Consider the following 13,864-nt stretch of genomic DNA (forward strand, 5'->3'; position numbering starts at 1 on the left):
TGGTAGGATAGATTCAGGGCATAATGTACAGACAGGGGTATGGTAGGGTGCGGGTACAGTGGAGTAAAACCTAGGCATTGAGTGACGATAAGAGAGGATGCATCTCTGGAGGCACTAGTTATGCTGGGTGAGGTCACTGCATGTGTGGGAGGTGGGACAAAAGAGGTATCTGAGGCATGTTGAGTGGGACTAGGGGCTCCACAGTAAACTATAACAATGATAACTATCCTAAACAACAGTATACAAGGCATATTGACATTAGAGAGAGACATAAAGCGAGGCATAAAGCAATCACAGGTGTTGATTGGGAGAGCTAGCTAAGACAACAACGGGTAGACAACAACAGCTAATCAGCTAAGACAACAACAAAAGGTAAAATAGCGATGAATGGGCAGAGAGGGTCAGTTAACTACAACATGGCCTGAGTTCGAGGTTGGGGCCGACAGATAAACAAAATAAACAAAATGGAGTACCGTGATTAATGAACAGTCCAGCAGGCATCAGCTATGTAGCCAAGTGATCATAGGATCCAGTGAACAGCAATAGATGAAACAGGGAAGCCACTAGGTAGTCATTACTATGCTAGCAAGTGGAGACACGGCGTTAAATAAAAACAACGTTAGCAGACCGGGGCTAGTAGAAGCGTCTTCACCGATGTCTGGCAAAGGCCAGTTGAGGGCACAACGGATGGAATTACGTCGGCAGACCAGTCGTGATGGATCAGCGGGGCTCCGTGTCGACAAAGGGTCCAGGCCAGTTGGCAAAAGAGGTATTGTAGCTGGAGTAATTTTGTTTGCTAGCCGGGAAATGCGCCTGGCTCGAGGCAACTGGTGCTAGCTTCGGGACAAGGGCGTTAGCCACTCTAGCCACTCGGTAGCCGCTAGCTAGCTGCAATGATCTGATGCAAAGGTCCAGAGCTTACGACAAGAATCCGGTGATGTAGTGGATTCTAGTCGTGTTAGTGAAGAGTCCGGGAGGCATCAGCTGTGTAGCCGAGTGATCATAGGGTCCGCTGAGCAGGCCGGGAGATGAGCCTGGCTCAAAGCTAGCTTCGGGGCTGGGCCACTCGATAGCAGCTAGCTAGCTGCGATGAACAGGAGTAATGGTCCAGGGCTTACGGCAGGAATTTGGTGTTGTAGTGGAGAAAAAACAAGTTAAAAGCGGCTGCTGTCTGTGCTACGGGTAAAGGCTGCTATCAGTGGCTAACAATGACTAAATAGCTAGTAGCTGGTTAGCTTCTGATGGCTAGCTTCTGATGGAGGTTCTGGCTATAAGGTCTAAAAATAGCAGATCCGTATCACATTGGGTGAGGTGGGTTGCTGGAAGGTATATTTAATTTAAAAATGGAAAAAGAGATTGAAATATATACAAAGAAAGACTAAAAAACTGAAATGTAAATGGGAGAACGGCAAAAAACATCTGCACTGCTACGCCATCTTGGATATAGTTCCCCACCCAGCAGTCTGTCGCATTCGAGTTGTCATGCTGCGTCATGCGGTTGCTAAGCTAATCGTCACGCAATCCCTTCTCAAAGTCAGTGTATGTATATGTGGAGAAATGTGCCTATTTTCCTAGAAAGTACGTAATGTCACAATTCCAAAGCTGCACGATACTACAAATAGCAAGTTAATTATCTCACATCGGAAAAGATTTGAAGTTTTGTAGTTTTTGTTGACGAAAAATTTCTGCTAATGTTGGGTTTTTGAGCTTGCGCCCAATAGACTCCCATTCACTCCTTGAAGGAGAATGTTCCTTGTCCCAGAATTGCCCAGAATGTACTGCTCGGCCCATTGCGTAGCATGGGCCACGGTTCCAATCTCCTCAAAAGTATTTATTTTATTTTATTTTTTAGATTTGTTAAAATTTTTTACTTAATTTTCTTTATTAAACACTTTACAGATTATTATTATAATTTTTTTTTTTTAAACAATTTTTTTTACTGCCAATTAACAATAACATCATATCGAATTATGGTTTACTTAAGAAAATAAAACTTTCTGTAATTGTGGATGTCTAAATCAGGTCCAATAATAATGGAAATACAAAGAGCCTCTTCCACATTTGGATCAACTTTACTTTATACAAAAACAATAACCAATTAGGCTTCACAATAACCAATTAGGTTTCACAATAACCAATTAGGCTTCACAATAACATTTTACAGCTAACTAGCTACTATACATGCTGATGTTGACTTTCTTATTATTGTGTGTAGCTATGTTTGCTATCTAGCTACCTAGCTAGCTAGCTAGTCAGCCAGCCCATAGAGAGAGCATTGCATTGTGAATTTTGTAGTCGACTTGAGCTGCAACAGATTTCCACAACAATTTTCCACAACAACCGATAGGTTGCAAGATTGAATCCCCGAGCTGACAAGGTAAAAAATCAGTCATTCTGCCCCTGAACAAGGCAGTTAACCCACTGTTCCTAGGCCTTCATTGAAAATAAGAATTTGTTCTTAAAACTGACTTGCCTAGTTAAATAAAGGTTAAATAATTGTAATACTGTAAATTAAAGGAATGAGTGGTGTTGGGTGAATTTGTTTTTGTTTAATCCTAATTGCTTCTGTATGTTTCTCTGGATAAGAGTGTCTGCTAATTTACCAAAATGTACACATTTTGTATGTTATTGATGATGAAAAACAATAATTTCTCAGTTCAAATGTTAAACTTCTCTCCATGTAAATTCAGTAAGGCCTATTCTAAACCAAGGCCCCTGGAAATGTCGTTTTCAAATAATAATAATACTAATAACACATACAGTACATTTATAGATAATAATATAAACACTGGCATATACAGTACATTTAATATAACCACAATAAAAACAGGCTGTATTTGTGAAACTATTATATTTTTTCATATTCAGATATCATATTTTGTGACTTGCAGCATTATAATAACATCAGTGCTGTAGATGAAGACTAATGACAGCCATATGGATTCTGCAGACAGCAAAGGAAGGAAGAAGGCTTTGGCAAAATTACTCAAATCAATGCCCCTCCCTCCCTCCCTCCCTCTTTCTTTGTTTCTTTCTTTCTGCAGGGATCCTCAGACTTCTGTGTGCCTCTGTAGGACATACTGTACAATTCACCGGGGTCTCTAATGACATTATCACCATCCTCAGTTCACATCTCCATCAGATGATAAGGACTTTATCTACAACTAATGCAAACTACCAAGAGACTAATATGAAATCTCTTCTTCATATTAATAAATGTATTCTCCCTCCTCGTAGGTTGAGCTTATACTGTCATCATGATACCTACTTAGGGATCCATTAACATATAACCTCTTTTTCCACGTCCCAAACAGACCCCTATTCCCATAGGGCTCTGGTCAAAAGTAGTGCACTATAAAGTGCACTATAAAATGCACTATTGGTCCTCCTTAGTGACACTGATGACCTGCTGTTAGTTTCATGACTCTGAGTGAACCTGAGTGGATTCAATTCTCCTTGAGTCCATATCTCTCTAGGTACTTTGTGACTACCAGTCAGTTGGACAAACGTTTATCGTTTTAGTCGTATAGGACATTCATTATTGTGTCATAATCATGTAGCTAGGTAACCAATCAGATCAATGACCCTTCCTGACCCCTGGACACTGTTTATCCTCCCCCTCTAACATCACCTCCTTAGCTTGAGGTCTCCCCCTCCTCCCCCTTTAATTTACTCCTCCTCCATCCTAATCTCACTCCCCACCTTCACAATAACTGAATTGTTCTGTTTCCCATCACAATACTGTATAGTGAAACAATTCAGTTTGGAACACAGTTTTGAGTATATTTACATTTTAGTCATTTAGCAGACACTTTTTTCCAGAGCAACTTACAGTAGTGAGTACATACAGTACATTTTCTCCATACTGGTCCCCCGTGGGAATCAAATCCACAACCATGGCGCTGGAAGCACCACGCTCCACCCAGTAAAAGGGGACATCATGAGAAAACTGTTAGGAGAGATTGCAGAACACACAGAGATGAAAATGTTATTTTAAAATCTATTAGCAAACCCAAACCAAAACAAGGAAAAGCATTATTGGGCTTGTTCTGGAGCTCAGAGACATCTAAAAGATCTATATAAACAAGGCTGTTAAAGTTCTGGAGCTCAGTGTAAGGGCTGTCTGAAGAGAGAGTGGACCAAAATGCAGCGGAGTTAGTGTTCATCATTTAATATTTAATTGAACAACGTGAACACAATACAAAAACAAGAAAAGAGAAAACCGACAGCCAACAGTCCTGTCAGGTGCAAACACTAACAGAAACAATTACCCACAAAACCCAAAGGAAAAACATGCTCCTTATGTGTGACTCCCAATCAGCAACAACGAGCTTCAGCTGTGCCTGATTGGGAGCCGCACACGGCCCAAAACAAAGAAATACAAAAACATAGAAAAGGGAACATAGAACGCCCACCCAATGTAACAACCTGGCCTAACCAAAATAAAGAACAAAAAAAACCTCTCTATGGCCAGGGCGTTACACTCAGAGACTTCTAAAAGATCTAGATAAACAAGGCTGTTAACGTTCTGGAGCTCGGAGACTTTTAACAGATCTAGATAAACAAGGCTGTTAATGTTCTGGAGCTCAGAGTTCTGGTGGTAATGTCTGCATCTCAAATGGCACCCTATTACCTGTACACAGTAGTAGGTGCCTTGGAATAGTGTGCCATTTAGGACGCCCAAGATGTTTTACCTGGCAGCCAGAATTGTGTGGTTTCCTTTTCCTTTCCCTGACCCTGGATTGGTCCAGAGAAGCCAGGAGTGTTATGCATCATTCTTACATAAGACCCAGCACTAAAGAGCAGCAATTAGAGAACATCTGCTCGGCTTTCATTTTTATACTGCTTGCGTTCTCCGATTTCAAAGCCAGCTCCCAGGGTTTGGAAAAACAGATGCCTGTTGTTGTCAGAGTAGGAAAGAAGCAATCTCTAAAGCATCCAACTCAAGGCAAGCATACTGTGTTACATGAAGAGGAATGACTTCAAGCAGGTAGCTTGGGGACTGTTGTTATTCTAAAGGAAAGACTGATTAAGTGAAGATAGAGAGAAAGTATATCTGATGCTGTGGATTTAGAATGTGGTGTGAGTGATGCACAACAATCATCAAAGACAGATAACATGTCACAACAAGTGTAATGACTATTAAAAAAATATATACAGATCATATCACCCAACCAGCTCTCTCTTTCTCTCTCTGTCTCACACACACACACACACGCACGCACGCACGCACGCACGCACGCACGCACACACACACACACACACACACACACACACACACACACACACACACACACACAACTATGCCCCAACATTTCCAAAATACTAAATTATACATGTGTATTGATGTCTCAATATAGGTGACAGCCACATTTCAATAAGAAGCGGATGTACTGTTGCTCTGAGGTGTGAATACGCAGCACGTCGCTCATTAAAGCTAAAGGCCGAGCTCTGTGCAAGAGCTTTCCATAATGACAGAACCTCCCCCGGGGAAGGGAAAGAGAGGGGGAGTTACCGGGGGAAGGAAAGGTGAGAGAGGATGCAGGGGGAGGAATGGGGGAAGGGAGGGACAAAAGAGAGAATGTGAAAGGAGGAGGCAGAGGGGAGGGACAGGAGTGAGACACAGGGGGGAGAAATTTTAATTAGTGGGATTCTGCCACAACAAAAAATCCACCACCTCTCCTTCCACAGACTCAGCCTGGCTCTGAACAACTAATCAAAAAGCCCACCACATCTACTTCCACAGACTCAGCCTGGCTTGGAACAACTAATCAAATCAAGATTTTTTTTTTCAAACACGGAAGGAGGCTAGGAGAGGCGGACAGGAGGGGTGGGGTGGAGTAGGGAGGGGAGATGTGTGGTGTCTGTAGCACATTAGTGTGGGGCTCTGGGATGTAATGTGTTTAGCTGGATAGTCTAATCACTCAGGAGATGTAAGAAGATAAGTGATGTACAGGTAGACGAATGCATGAGAAGGAGGATTGTAGCGGACTGTATTGCCACTCCTATTGGCCATCTCTTCAATCTATGTCTACAGGAAAGTGTGTGCCTTCAGGCCTGAAAGGAAGCGAAAGTCATTCCACTACCCAAGAATAGCAAAACACCCTTTACTGGCTCAAACAGCCAATCAATCAGCCTGCTACCAACCCTTAGTAAACCTTTGGAGAAAAAATGTGTTTGACCAGATACAATGCTATTTCACAGTAAATAAATGAACAACTGACTTTCAGCATGCTTATAGGGAAGGGCACTCAAAATGTATGGCACTTACACACAATTACTGATGATTGGCTGTTTTATTAAACTTCAGTGCAGCATTTGACATTATCGATCATAATCTGCTGCTGCAAAAACATATGTGTTATGACTTTACATCCCCTGCTATATTGTGGATCGAGAGTTACCTGTCGAACAGAACACAGAGGGTGTTCTTTAATGGAAGCCTCTCCTGCATAATCTAGGTAGAGTCAGGCATTCCCCAGGGAAGCTGTCTAGGCCCCTTACTGTTTTCAATGACCTGCCACTGGCTCTGAATAAAGCCTGTGCGTCTATGTATGCTGATGACTCAACATCACACACGTCAGCTAGCACAGCAAGTGATATCACTGCAACACTTAACAAAGAGCTGCTGTCAGTTTTAGAATGGATGGCAAGTAATAAGATAACACCAAATATTTCAAAAACTAAAAAGATTGTATTTGGGACAGACCATTCACTAAACCCTAAACCTAAACTAAATCTTATAATGAATAATGTGGAAATTGAAAGCTGCTTGGTGTAGCCATAGATTGTAAACTGTCATGGTCGATATTGATGCAGCAGTAGCTAAGATGGGGGAGAGGTCTGTCCATAATAAAGAGCTGTTCTGCTTTCCTGACATTGCTATCAACAAAACAAGTCCTAAAGGCCCTAGTTTTGTAGCAACTGGACTACTGTCTAGCTACAGTTGAAGTCGGAAGTTTACATACTCTTAGGTTGGAGTCATTAAAACTAATTTTTCAACCACTCCACAAATTTCTTGTTAACAAACTATAGTTTTGGCAAGTTGGTTAGGACATCTACTTTGTGCATGACACAAGTAATTTTTCCAACAATTATTTACAGACAGATTATATCACTTATAATTCACTGTATCACAATTCCAGTGGGTCAGAAGTTTACATACACTAAGTTGACTGTGCCTTTAAACAGCTTGGAAAATTCCAGAAAATGATGTCATGGCTTTAGAAGCTTCTGATAGGCTAATTAACATCCTTTGAGTCAATTGGAGGTCTACCTGTGGATGTATTTCAAGGCCTACCTTCAAACTCACTGCCTCTTTGCTTGACATTATGGGAAAATCAAAAGAAATCAGCCAAGACCTCCGAAAAAACAATGTAGACCTCCACAAGTGTGGTTCATCCTTGGGAGCAATTTCCAAATGCCTGAAGGTACCACATTCATCTGTACAAACAATAGTACGCAAGTATTAAATGACTTAAATGTAAATGTAAATGTAATTATAAACACCATGGGACCACACAGCCATCATACCGCTCATGAAGGAGACGCATTCTGTCTCCTAGAGATGAACGTACTTTGGTGCGAAAAGTGCAAATCAACCCCAGAACAACAGCAAAGGACCTTGTGAAGATGCTGGAGGAAACAGGTAAAAGTATCTATATTCACAGTAAAAACGAGTCCTATATCGACATAACCTGAAAGGCCGCTCAGCAAGGAAGAAGCCACTGCTCCAAAACCACCATAAAAAGCCAGACTACAGTTTGCAACTGCACATGGGAAGAAAGATTGTACTTTTTGGAGAATTGTCCTCTGGTCTGATGAAACAAAAACAGAACTGTTTGGCCATAATGACCATCGTTATGTTTGGAGGAAAAAGGAGGAGGCTTGCAAGCCGAAGAACACCATTCCAACCATGAAGCACGGGGGTGGCAGCATCATGTTGTGGGGGTGCTTTGCTGCAGGAGGGACTGGTGCACAAAATAGATGGCATCATGACGACGGAAAATTATGTGGATATATTGAAGGAACATCTCAAGACATCCGTCAGGAAGTTAAAGCTTGGTTGCAAATGTGTCTTCCAAATGGACAATGACCCCAAGCATACTTCCAATGTTGTGGCAAAATGGACAACAAAGTCAAGGTGTATTGGAGTGGCCATCACAAAGCCCTGACCTCAATATTAAAGAAAATTTGTGGGCAGAACTGAAAAAGTGTGTGCGAGCTAGGAGGCCTACAAACCTAACTCAGTTACACCAGCTCTGTCAGGAGGAATGGGCCAAAATTCACCCAACTTATTGTGGGAAGCTTGTGGAAAAGCTACCTGAAACGTTTGACCCAAGTTAAACAAATTAAAGGCAAAGCTACCAAATACTAATTGAGTGTATGTAAACTTCTGACCCACTGGGAATGTGATGAAAGAAATAACATCTGAAATAAATCCTTCTCTCTACTATTATTCTAACATTTCACATTCTTAAAATAAAGTGGTGATCCTAACTGACTTAAAACAGGGAATTTTTACTAGGATTAAATGTCAGGAATTGTGAAAAACTGAGTTTAAATATATTTGGCTAAGGTGTATGTACACTTCCGACTTCAACTGTATATGGTCAAGTGCCACAAAGAGGGACATAGGCAAATTACAGTTGGCCCAGAACAGAGCAGCACGGCTGGCCCTTAAATGTACACAGAGAGCTAACATCAATAACGTGCATGTCAATCTCTCCTGGCTCAAAGTGGAGGAGAGATTGACTTCATCACTACTTGTCTTTGTGAGAGGTATTGACATGTTGAAAGTACTGAGCTATCTGTTCAAATGACTAGCACACAGCTCAGACACCCATGCATACCCCACAAGACATGCCACCAGGGGTCTCTTCACAGTCCCCAAGTCCAGAACACATTCCAGGAAACACACAGTACTACATAGAGCCATGACTACTTGAAACTCTATTCCACAGTACATTGCAATTTTGTTGTGTGGTGGTATTATACATTTTATATTGTAAATATTTTGTGGTGTAATAGTGTTATATGATGTATTTTCTGTTGTTTGTGTGATGTAACTGTCTTAATGTGTTTGGACGTCAGGAAGAGTAGCTGCTGCCTTGGCAGTTAATGAAAACCATAATACATACAAAGATAATACTACCATACAACAAAGTGACAATGTACTGTGTGTAGCGTGCATGTGCTGTGTGTGTGTCTGTGCGTGTGTGTGTGTGCATTGCAGGACAGTAGGCCTGTTGTAAAAGTCTGTTGAATATGGTAGAAAACAACTGTATTGACAGAGAAAATACAAGTTTTCTCTCTCAGCTTGTCGCTGGATCCTGTTGTAATTAATTAGCTTGTGTTCCTGACCTGTTACCATCCTTCCCTTTACATAACAGAGTGAGCCTGGTAACCTGAGGATCTCTGCGGTGGAGACAGACAGACAGGATAGGGAATGGAGATTTGTGATCTATGGGTCCTGGGGTGGATCTTCTCGGTGGCTTTTGTAGTTCTAAGGTCTCAGCTTTTCTCGTCACATCAAAGCATTGCGACCTGAGCAGAGCCAAGGGGGCTTAGGGAGGCCTTAGAAGGTGTGCTTCAGCCCCTTTAATATTGGCTACTTCTATTTCTCTAAACTGACAGGCAGGCAGTCTGCATTTGATTGGGTCCATAGAAATTGAATTACTAGTACGAGCACTCCCAATAACGTATAAATGAATGGTGGTCTGCCTGTTCTGGTAATTATATTTCTATGTTTGGTCTGGACCTCAACTCCTAACCCTAATTACAGGTCAGCAGAGCAACAACGATATTACAGTGCGTCCCAATCAGAGATCACAGTTCTTCCCAAATGGCACCCTATTCCCTATATAGTGCACTACATGCTGTGATCTCTGATTGGGACGCACTGTGATATCGTTGGGCCCTGGTTGAAATTACTGCACTATATAGGGAATAAGGAGCCATTTGTGATGCAACCCACTCCTCGTTGACCACGTTGCAAATGCTTTATCCCATAACTACTGACAGGATGGCATCATACTGGAAAGGGCAAGACAGGGAATGGCTGTATCACAAATGGCACCTTATTCCCTATACAGTGCACTCGTTTTGACCAGGGCCCACAGGTGCACTATTCAGGGAATATGGTGCCATTTGGTATTGCAGACATATTCTCTCTTAGGTAGGTGTTGCAGCTGTGAGATGATTCATAGAATGACTAACTCTATTCCGTGGAAGTATTACACATGCACTGACATACTCCTCGAGGGTTCTTTTTCATCAAACTCAGTCTAACCTCGTCCCCAGGCTTTGCACAGAGCTTGGGGAGAATGTCTGGTGCATGAGCCTTAACCCAGTCTAGGACACACACAAATACTGTCACATTTATAGCATACTGTGTAGGTTATGTCACTAGCAGGATGTTGTTGCATTATTTTCAAGCTACGTCTTTGTTTCACCTTAAAAGTACCCATGATATGGTTTCTAAACTCTGTTTGTGTCCCAAATGTCATCCAATATTCCCTATTTAGGGCACTACTTTAAACCAGGGCCCAATCGAGCTCTGGTCAAAAGTAATGGACTATATAGGGAACAGGGTACCATGTAGGAGGCATGCTGTCTCTGTTCCATATTATTTCTTGACCTGCTGTAAGGGAAGAATCTCTGGACTAGCAGGAGAAAGTCTTATGGCCCTCCAGAGCCCAATGTAACAAGAGTAGTAGGACCACACCATGTCACTTCTCCACAATGGGAAAATACAGACAGACACCTTCTCTCTAAAATCGATCCACTTCTACAATGCTCAGATATGTGTAGTCTGTGGCCTACTACTCTCCCGAGCGGTAAGACTACTGTAGTAGAAAGTCTACATTCTTTGTTGGAAAAGGTAGTCTGTTATTTTCTTCTCCCTATCCAAAGCCTATGATTTATACATATAAAACCAAGCGGACCCGTTTATTGTATGAAACTCTAAACCTATAGGGCGTAAATGTCCCTAGGCTGAACCCCGCTTCCTAAGAATGGGCATTCTAAGCGCCGCTACGATTTCCCTCTTCACTGCCACCAGGCTTCCAAAATACTGCTGCACTGCTACAGTCGGGAATGGGACGGGAGGAATGGAATGACAGGCAGGCGTTGGCGATACCAACTATTGGTCGTTGAGGGGTATCACTACGTTCTATATAGTATTTTTAACATATCAAAAGAGCCACGGAATATCTGTAGGATAATGTTTGGATTATTATAATTAACATGAATTTAAGGATATTTTTACTGAAGAACATTTGGTATTAAAACAAACACTAAATGATGTAAAATCGTTACGAACCCCCGACATCCGTGATTTGAAGCCGTCTTTCCACCAATTGCACATGTATTCCTAGGCTACTTGTTACTGATCCAAAGGCATAGAAATGTGGCGCTCGACTAGGCAGCTCTTCCCCGTCTATATTTAAAACTTTAGCCTGCATTTGCTGACGATAAATTGGATATACTAAAGCGTTTGGATACAACTTCATCGGATAACAATTTTGGTTTTAAAGGAGTTAGGATTAGTTTTTCTCATGAAAGGTAAGTTTATTTCAAAAGCTGCATTTTACATCTCTCCTTTCGTTCTTTGTCATTTCTCTTGCCACTAATTTAACTGATCCACCTCATCTGCGCGCATGGAAGAAGTTATTCTGTCCTGCTATTCCAACATTTTTAAACTATATTAGGCTACACGAATGTTATAAAATGTATTCACTCGTTCTATGTTTACAATATATGTTTTCAAACAGTATTTAAATCGGATTAAAGTTTGGTCAACGGTTGGTTGTTCAAAACAACCGGGACCCGAACAATTCTTGTGTCTACAATTTAGCTAGCGATGCTGTCAGAATGTCTCCGTTATCCGTTATAGGCAACATTACGAACTTGAGACAGAGATGCATTTTGTTGCAACAATGTATCGATCTTTCATACTGTAATGGGTGATGTTTATTCTACATTTTGTGAGCACTTATTTGACCATCTCATCGTTATTTAATGCCTCTGGCTCATCGACGTATTGCTTTTTATATGACCCTCCCCTCACTGTTTCGTTCCAATGCATTTACATACACCAGCTAGTGCAGTGTTTGTTATCGTTACAGTTGGCTATAGTCGTTCTTTCCATTAAAAAAGACTGGCACCAAGTTTACTGTAGGATGCGGTCTCTCGTGTCAAATGCCATCTGGAAGTGGTATGTTTTTTTAAATTGTAAATCAACCTAATAACAACAGCCAACATGCCCAATTTGCGATTAAGTTGCGCATTACTAAATGTCTGTCCTAGAACATCATCACTGTTCCATTTTGGAAGGGGTCACACTTTTTGACTTCTTATTTTAGGCTTCCTGTCCTCTGGAATGGAATCTGGCATTCTATTATAACCATGTTATAATATTGTTCTGGAATGAAATGACTCTGTAGGCTATTGGAGGGGAGACTGTATAGAAATCGAATAGAAGGTTAAGAATAGGTATAGAAGGATAGAACTAGGAAATGTGGTAGAAGAGAGGTGTGTCCAGCCTGGTCTCATAACCTAGACGTAACATAGTAAATATACATTTGGGAAACTGAAATTAGAAGCCGGATGTGGAGGTCCAGGGTTGGTGTGGATACACGTGGTCTGCGGTTGTGAGGCTAGTTGGACGTACTGCCAAATTATCTAAAATGACGTTGGAGGCGGTTTGCGGTAGAGAAATGGACATTAAATTATCTGGGAACAGCTCTGGTGGACATTCCTGCAGTCAGCATGTCAATTGCACACTCCCTCAAAACTTGAGACATCTGTGGCATTGTTTGTTGTGTGACAAAACGGCACATTTTAGTGGCCTTTTATTGCCCCCAGCACAAGGTGCACCTGTGTAATGACCATGCTGTTTAATCAACTTATTGATATGTCACACCTGTCAGGTGGATGGATTATCTTGGCAAAGGAGAAATGCTCACTAACAGTGATGTAAACAAGTTAGTGCACAACATTTGAGAGAAATAAGCTTTTTATGCGAATGGAACATTTCTGGGATCTTTTCTTTCAGCTCATGAAACATGGGACCAACACTTTACATGTTGCGTTTATATTTTGGTTCAGTATATAATGCAAATTGTAATTCGTAACATATCATAAGATACAGGTGATGGGCATCCATGCCATATGAAACATACTAAATGGATTGTCTCTGATTTACATACAGAATAATAAAAAAATGCTCTGAGACCAGGTTGCAGCAGGCCTATATGTTTGCTTGTTGGGGACCTTTCTTCCTGTTTGCTTCAGTATTCAGGAATGACAACAATTCCCTCCCTGTGGCTTTCCTTCCATTTCATTTCTATCATGGACAAGAGGCAGGGGAAATCTCTGCACGTTTTATTCTGAACTAAAGACATACAATTACTTTGTGCAGATGATATCGTCATATTTTCTTATATAACTAAATTTAACATACTGTATAACTCCTTTCCATATTTTGAACTGAATAGCTGTGTGATTGAATTACCTGGAAAATACAGTGAGGGGAAAAAAAGTATTTGATCCCCTGCTGATTTTGTACGTTTGCCCACTGACAAAGAAATTATCAGTCTATAATTTTAATGGTAGGTTTATATGAACAGTGAGAGACATAATAACAACAAAAATCCAGAAAAACACATGTCAAAAATGTTATAAAAGTATTTGCATTTTAATGAGGGAAATAAGTATTTGACCCCTCTGCAAAACATGACTTAGTACTTGGTGGTCAGACGTTTCTTGTAGTTGGCCACCAGGTTTGCACACATCTCAGGAGGGATTTTGTCCCACTCCTCTTTCCAGATCTTCTCCAAGTCATTAAGGTTTCGAGGCTGAC

At 41.2% G+C, this 13,864-nt stretch overlaps 1 protein-coding gene across 1 annotated transcript in view; it reads left to right on the top strand.

The window, feature by feature from the left end:
• The first annotated feature begins 11,377 nt into the window (after positions 1 to 11,377).
• The window catches only part of LOC115161965 (FERM domain-containing protein 6), a 59,350-nt gene continuing 56,863 nt past the window's right edge, over positions 11,378 to 13,864 (top strand). Inside the window, exon 1 of the mRNA XM_029712821.1 lies at positions 11,378 to 11,565. The gene's annotated coding sequence lies outside the window, so the exon portion shown is untranslated. The remainder of the gene's footprint in view (positions 11,566 to 13,864) is intronic.

This window comes from Salmo trutta, chromosome 25 (genome assembly GCF_901001165.1).
Source record: "Salmo trutta chromosome 25, fSalTru1.1, whole genome shotgun sequence".
Taxonomy (NCBI): domain Eukaryota; kingdom Metazoa; phylum Chordata; class Actinopteri; order Salmoniformes; family Salmonidae; genus Salmo; species Salmo trutta.